This window comes from Montipora capricornis, chromosome 1 (assembly GCF_036669925.1).
Source record: "Montipora capricornis isolate CH-2021 chromosome 1, ASM3666992v2, whole genome shotgun sequence".
Lineage (NCBI taxonomy): Eukaryota > Metazoa > Cnidaria > Anthozoa > Scleractinia > Acroporidae > Montipora > Montipora capricornis.
The window spans coordinates 45,653,487-45,660,986 of record NC_090883.1 but is presented as its reverse complement, the minus strand read 5'-3'; the positions used below and the strand labels follow the sequence as shown (position 1 = coordinate 45,660,986).

General features: G+C 43.9%; 1 protein-coding gene and 8 non-coding genes across 9 annotated transcripts in view; 5 read left to right on the top strand and 4 right to left on the bottom strand.

Annotated features, from left to right (window-relative positions):
- Positions 1–7,500, bottom strand: part of LOC138046056 (NLR family CARD domain-containing protein 3-like) — a 253,105-nt gene that overhangs the window by 198,696 nt on the left and 46,909 nt on the right. The gene's annotated exons all lie outside the window — the stretch shown is intronic.
- Trnaa-agc (transfer RNA alanine (anticodon AGC)) lies at positions 249–321 on the bottom strand. Its single transcript has one exon. It is a non-coding gene; the product is annotated as a tRNA-Ala (tRNA).
- Positions 1,851–1,923, top strand: Trnai-gau (transfer RNA isoleucine (anticodon GAU)). Its single transcript has one exon. It is a non-coding gene; the product is annotated as a tRNA-Ile (tRNA).
- Positions 2,005–2,076, top strand: Trnap-agg (transfer RNA proline (anticodon AGG)). Its single transcript has one exon. It is a non-coding gene; the product is annotated as a tRNA-Pro (tRNA).
- Trnaa-agc (transfer RNA alanine (anticodon AGC)) lies at positions 2,844–2,916 on the bottom strand. The gene has a single exon. It is a non-coding gene; the product is annotated as a tRNA-Ala (tRNA).
- Trnai-gau (transfer RNA isoleucine (anticodon GAU)) lies at positions 4,447–4,519 on the top strand. The gene has a single exon. It is a non-coding gene; the product is annotated as a tRNA-Ile (tRNA).
- On the top strand, positions 4,601–4,672 carry Trnap-agg (transfer RNA proline (anticodon AGG)). Its single transcript has one exon. It is a non-coding gene; the product is annotated as a tRNA-Pro (tRNA).
- Trnaa-agc (transfer RNA alanine (anticodon AGC)) lies at positions 5,437–5,509 on the bottom strand. Its single transcript has one exon. It is a non-coding gene; the product is annotated as a tRNA-Ala (tRNA).
- On the top strand, positions 7,042–7,116 carry Trnai-gau (transfer RNA isoleucine (anticodon GAU)). Its single transcript has one exon. It is a non-coding gene; the product is annotated as a tRNA-Ile (tRNA).

Sequence of the window (7,500 nt, the reverse complement as noted above, 5' to 3'; positions counted from 1 at the left end):
GTTCAGTTACTTCAAAAACAAATGTCATGACACGGAAAACAGGTGGTTTGTCACCGTGCCACACGGTAAGATGTGTCAGAAACTAATACTTAGGCGCCAATTGGACTTGAGGCCATGACTTCCTTTTCACAAAACAAGCGCTCTGACCAACTATGTTATTCACAAGACCAGCATGGTTGTGCCAAGCGCAAGAAACAGTCAGCTTGAGATTGTTTGAGCTCGGAACATTGGCCAAATTTGATCGCACGTGGAGAATCCGGGCATTGATCCCGGTACCTCCCGCATGCTAAGCGGGCGCTCTACCATTTGAGCTAATTCCCCATTACAACGTCTCTTAGTTAAAGGATCGTTAAAGATCGCAATGACACGTCTGCTAGTAATTCATGCGCGTCGTTTCAACGACGTTTCAATTTTGATTCCGGCAGAGAAGAAACGCTACTAGAAGGAACAAAGAATTAAAAGCACACTTTCTTACACCTGGGCTTGAAGGATAGCCGCACGAAACACTGACCCTGCAAGAAATTGCATGCCCTATTTTCGGCAAAAATTATTGAAGGTCTTAAGCATATTTTTCAAGAAGATCTCTTATAGGTCTTGTTCAGTTCCTTCGTCATTCAGCCTTCAGAAAAACGTCAATTTGGCTCCAAGTGAAGAATGTGCACAGAATTCCCTCACCACTTCCATCTATTGGGACTCAAACTAGGCAAGTGATAGTTTTTTTCCAAGACGCCGAAGCCCATTCAGTTACTTCAAGGAGGTTCAAGTTTCAAGGAATCCAACGTTTCAATTTTGATTCCGGCAGAGAAGAAACGCTACTAGAAGGAACAAAGATTCAAAAAAAGCACTTAGCTTGCGTAAATTAAGTGCAGAAATGACCGACTCCATCCCTCACACATTGCCATCCAGTGTGCCAAACATGGCGGTTCCGTGGTTCCATCATGAGTATTCTTCGGCGCAAGTTCGCGATTCGTGTGTCAAACTTAACACGCCCTTCAAGCCTTGGCTAAACACCGTGTTTTTCCTCGGTAGTATAGTGGATAGTATCCCCGCCTGTCACGCGGGAGACCGGGCTTCGATTCCCCGCCGGGGAGAGAGGATGATTTTGTCTTATGCGACCAGTGGCTGCCTTCAAAGCAAAGGATCTGAAACGTGCAAGGCTGCTTTCTCAAACATTACGAAGACAGAGAAAATGACCTGGTGAGGAAGTTAGCCAAAGCCACAGCATATCCAGCATATCCAGTCTCCACACAAACCACTGGATAACAATCCACCATTATCTGGCAATAGACCTTACAATAGGCCATTTCCGAGTTCATATCCGCCTCCTCCATGCATATCAAGCATATCCAGTCTCCACACAACCCACTGGATAACAATCCACCATTATCTGGCAATAGACCTTACAATAGGCCATTTCCGAGTTCATATCCGCCTCCTCTTTAAAGCGAGTCTAAGTGCAAAATTTTTGTGATTTCGATTTGTTCCACTTTACATATGAATGAAAACTAATTTTTATAAGAAAAACTTCGCACTTAGACTCTCTTTAAAGAGGAGGCAGACATAAACTCGGAAATGGCCTATACCCACAGTTACGTCACCTATTGTCATTGATGTGCCACCAAGAGATCATCTATTGCCAGTCGACACAACGGTTCTTTGTTTCAGGACTTGGCAATATTTAAAAATCAAAAGAATTCTTTATAAACAGTTAATATCTCTGTACGTGAAATTTATCAAACCAATGATTTGTATCGACCACGGAAGATTTAGTCAAAACTTACAGGAAAGTTACCTTGTATTGTGTTGGACGCGTTTTGAAATCACAACCACACCATTTGTTGATTCCACCTGGTCCATTAGCTCAGTTGGCAGAGCGTGGTGCTGATAACCCCAAGGTCGTGAGTTCGAGCCTCACATGGACCAAAGCACTCGGTTATTTCTTTTCTTTCTCATGGCGTGTGACAGTAAATTGCGTCCCTGTCCATCCACTACAGAAGTGTTTTCGGCCTGTTGGTCTAGTGGCATGATTCTCGCTTAGGGTGCGAGAGGTCCCGGGTTCAACTCCCGGACAGGCCCTCGCAAGCTAGATTTTACCAATCACGCCTAGCTGGCAGTATTCGGATCTTTCACTCTTTGCAAAATGGCCTTCAGCCAACTCGTTGAATGTGTTTGCCATAAGAAGCTGACAATTCCAACTGTGGGTATATATGATATTGGCAGAGACCCATCGTTGGTTTACCCAAAACTTTGATCTCCTTCTGTTTAAACACTTCTTCTCGACGACGAAGAAAGGCTCACAAGTTTTTACTTCTCACTTCCAAGCACTTTCTTACACCTGTGCTTGAAGGATAGACGCACGAAACACTGACCCTGCAAGAAATTGCATGCCCTATTTTCGGCAAAAATTAATGAAGGTCTTACGCATATTTTTCAAGAAGATCTTCTGCCAGTCTTGTTCAGTTCCTCCGTCATTCAGCCTTCAAAAAAACCTCAATTTGGCTGCAAGTCAAGAATGTGCACAGAATTCTCTCACCACTTCCATCTATTGGGACTCAAACTAGGCAAGTGATTTTTAGCTCCAAGACGCCGAAGCCCGTTCAGTTACGTCAAAAACAAATGTCATGACACGGAAAGCAGGTGGTTTGTCACCGTGCCACACGGTAAGATGTGTCAGAAACTAATACGTAGGCGCCAATTGGACTTGAGGCCATGACTTCCTTTTCACAAAACAAGCGCTCTGACCAACTATATTATTCACAAGACCAGCATGGTTGTGCCAAGCGCAAGAAAAAGTCAGCTTGAGATTGTTTGAGCTCGAAACATTGGCCAAATTTGATCGCACGTGGAGAATCCGGGCATTGATCCCGGTACCTCCCGCATGCTAAGCGGGCGCTCTACCATTTGAGCTAATTCCCCATTACAACGTCTCTTAGTTAAAGGATCGTTAAAGATCGCAATGACACGTCTGCTAGTAATTCATGCGCGTCGTTTCAACGACGTTTCAATTTTGATTCCGGCAGAGAAGAAACACTACTAGAAGGAACAAAGAATTAAAAGCACACTTTCTTACACCTGGGCTTGAAGGATAGCCGCACGAAACACTGACCCTGCAAGAAATTGCATGCCCTATTTTCGTCAAAAATTATTGAAGGTCTTAAGCATATTTTTCAAGAAGATCTCTTACAGGTCTTGTTCAGTTCCTTCGTCATTCAGCCTTCAGAAAAACGTCAATTTGGCTCCAAGTGAAGAATGTGCACAGAATTCCCTCACCACTTCCATCTATTGGGACTCAAACTAGGCAAGTGATAGTTTTTTTTCCAAGACGCCGAAGCCCATTCAGTTACTTCAAGGAGGTTCAAGTTTCAAGGAATCCAACGTTTCAATTTTGATTCCGGCAGAGAAGAAACGCTACTAGAAGGAACAAAGATTCAAAAAAAGCACTTAGCTTGCGTAAATTAAGTGCAGAAATGACCGACTCCATCCCTCACACATTGCCATCCAGTGTGCCAAACATGGCGGTTCCGTGGTTCCATCATGAGTATTCTTCGGCGCAAGTTCGCGATTCGTGTGTCAAACTTAACACGCCTTTCAAGCCTTGGCTAAACACCGTGTTTTTCCTCGGTAGTATAGTGGATAGTATCCCCGCCTGTCACGCGGGAGACCGGGTTCGATTCCCCGCCGGGGAGAGAGGATGATTTTGTCTTATGCGACCAGTGGCTGCCTTCAAAGCAAAGGATCTGAAACGTGCAAGGCTGCTTTCTCAAACATTACGAAGACAGAGAAAATGACCTGGTGAGGAAGTTAGCCAAAGCCACAGCATATCCAGCATATCCAGTCTCCACACAAACCACTGGATAACAATCCACCATTATCTGGCAATAGACCTTACAATAGGCCATTTCCGAGTTCATATCCGCCTCCTCCATGCATATCAAGCATATCCAGTCTCCACACAACCCACTGGATAACAATCCACCATTATCTGGCAATAGACCTTACAATAGGCCATTTCCGAGTTCATATCCGCCTCCTCTTTAAAGCGAGTCTAAGTGCAAAATTTTTTGTGATTTCAATTTGTTCCACTTTACATATGAATGAAAACAAATTTTGATAAGAAAAACTTCGCACTTAGACTCTCTTTAAAGAGGAGGCAGACATAAACTCGGAAATGGCCTATACCCAGAGTTACGTCACCTATTGTCATTGATGTGCCACCAAGAGATCATCTATTGCCAGTCGACACAACGGTTCTTTGTTTCAGGACTTGGCAATATTTAAAAATCAAAAGAATTCTTTATAAACAGTTAATATCTCTGTACGTGAAATTTATCAAACCAATGATTTGTATCGACCACGGAAGATTTAGTCAAAACTTACAGGAAAGTTACCTTGTATTGTGTTGGACGCGTTTTGAAATCACAACCACACCATTTGTTGATTCCACCTGGTCCATTAGCTCAGTTGGCAGAGCGTGGTGCTGATAACGCCAAGGTCGTGAGTTCGAGCCTCACATGGACCAAAGCACTCGGTTATTTCTTTTCTTTCTCATGGCGTGTGACAGTAAATTGCGTCCCTGTCCATCCACTACAGAAGTGTTTTCGGCCTGTTGGTCTAGTGGCATGATTCTCGCTTAGGGTGCGAGAGGTCCCGGGTTCAACTCCCGGACAGGCCCTCGCAAGCTAGATTTTACCAATCACGCCTAGCTGGCAGTATTCGGATCTTTCACTCTTTGCAAAATGGCCTTCAGCCAACTCGTTGAATGTGTTTGCCATAAGAAGCTGACAATTCCAACTGTGGGTATATATGATATTGGCAGAGACCCATCGTTGGTTTACCCAAACTTTGATCTCCTTCTGTTTAAACACTTCTTCTCGACGACGAAGAAAGGCTCACAAGTTTTTACTTCTCACTTCCAAGCACTTTCTTACACCTGTGCTTGAAGGATAGACGCACGAAACACTGACCCTGCAAGAAATTGCATGCCCTATTTTCGGCAAAAATTAATGAAGGTCTTACGCATATTTTTCAAGAAGATCTTCTGCCAGTCTTGTTCAGTTCCTCCGTCATTCAGCCTTCAAAAAACGTCAATTTGGCTGCAAGTCAAGAATGTGCACAGAATTCCCTCACCACTTCCATCTATTGGGACTCAAACTAGGCAAGTGATTTTTAGCTCCAAGACGGCAAAGCCCGTTCAGTTACTTCAAAAACAAATGTCATGACACGGAAAACAGGTGGTTTGTCACCGTGCCACACGGGAAGATGTGTCAGAAACTAATACTTAGGCGCCAATTGGACTTGAGGCCATGACTCCTTTTCACAAAACAAGCGCTCTGACCAACTATGTTATTCACAAGACCAGCATGGTTGTGCCAAGCGCAAGAAAAAGTCAGCTTGAGATTGTTTGAGCTCGGAACATTGGCCAAATTTGATCGCACGTGGAGAATCCGGGCATTGATCCCGGTACCTCCCGCATGCTAAGCGGGCGCTCTACCATTTGAGCTAATTCCCCATTACAACGTCTCTTAGTTAAAGGATCGTTAAAGATCGCAATGACACGTCTGCTAGTAATTCATGCGCGTCGTTTCAACGACGTTTCAATTTTGATTCCGGCAGAGAAGAAACGCTACTAGAAGGAACAAAGAATTAAAAGCACACTTTCTTACACCTGGGCTTGAAGGATAGCCGCACGAAACACTGACCCTGCAAGAATTGCATGCCCTATTTTCGGCAAAATTATTGAAGGTCTTAAGTATATTTTTCAAGAAGATCTCTTACAGGTCTTGTTCAGTTCCTTCGTCATTCAGCCTTCAGAAAAACGTCAATTTGGCTCCAAGTGAAGAATGTGCACAGAATTCCCTCACCACTTCCATCTATTGGGACTCAAACTAGGCAAGTGATAGTTTTTTTTCCAAGACGCCGAAGCCCATTCAGTTACTTCAAGGAGGTTCAAGTTTCAATGAATCCAACGTTTCAATTTTGATTCCGGCAGAGAAGAAACGCTACTAGAAGGAACAAAGATTCAAAAAAACACTTAGCTTGCGTAAATTAAGTGCAGAAATGACCGACTCCATCCCTCACACATTGCCATCCAGTGTGCCAAACATGGCGGTTCCGTGGTTCCATCATGAGTATTCTTCGGCGCAAGTTCGCGATTCGTGTGTCAAACTTAACACGCCTTTCAAGCCTTGGCTAAACACCGTGTTTTTCCTCGGTAGTATAGTGGATATTATCCCCGCCTGTCACGCGGGAGACCGGGGTTCGACTCCCCGCCGGGAGAGGAGGATGATTTTGTCTTATGCGACCAGTGGCTGCCTTCAAAGCAAAGGATCTGAAACGTGCAAGGCTGCTTTCTCAAACATTACGAAGACAGAGAAAATGACCTGGTGAGGAAGTTAGCCAAAGCCACAGCATATCCAGCATATCCAGTCTCCACACAAACCACTGGATAACAATCCACCATTATCTGGCAATAGACCTTACAATAGGCCATTTCCGAGTTCATATCCGCCTCCTCCATGCATATCAAGCATATCCAGTCTCCACACAACCCACTGGATAACAATCCACCATTATCTGGCAATATACCTTACAATAGGCCATTTTTGAGTTCATATCCGCCTCCTCTTTAAAGCGAGTCTAAGTGCAAAATTTTTTGTGATTTCAATTTGTTCCACTTTACATATGAATGAAAACTAATTTTTATAAGAAAAACTCCGCACTTAGACTCTCTTTAAAGAGGAGGCAGACATAACTCGGAAATGGCCTATACCCACAGTTACGTCACCTATTGTCATTGATGTGCCACAAGAGATCATCTATTGCCAGTCGACACAACGGTTCTTTGTTTCAGGACTTGGCAATATTTAAAAATCAAAAGAATTCTTTATAAACAGTTAATATCTCTGTACGTGAAATTTTCAAACCAATGATTTGTATCGACCCACGAAGATTTAGTCAAAACTGTGTAACAGGAAGTTACCTTGTATTGTGTTGGACGCGTTTTTTTGAAATCACAACCACACCATTTTGTTGATTCCACCTGGTCCATTAGCTCAGTTTGGCAGAGCGTGGTGCTGATAACGCCAAGGTCGTGAGTTCGAGCCTCAACCTGGACCAAAGCACATCGGTTATTTTCTTTTCTTTCTCATGGCGTGTGACAGTAAATTGCGTCCCTGTCCATCCACTACAGAAGTGTTTTCGGCCTGTTGGTCTAGTGGCATGATTCTCGCTTAGGGTGCTAGAGGGTTCCCGGGTTCAACTCCCGGACAGGCCCTCGCAAGCCTAGATTTTTACACCAATCACGCCTAGCTGGCAGTATTCGGATCTTTCAACTCTTTGCAAAATGGCCCTTCAGCCAACTCGTGTGAATGTGTTTGCCATAAGAAGCTGACAATTCCAACTGTGGGTATATATGATATTGGCAAGACCCATCGTTGGTGTTACCCAAAACTTTGATCTCCTTGCTGTTTAAAAACACTTCTTCTCGACGAACGAAGAAAG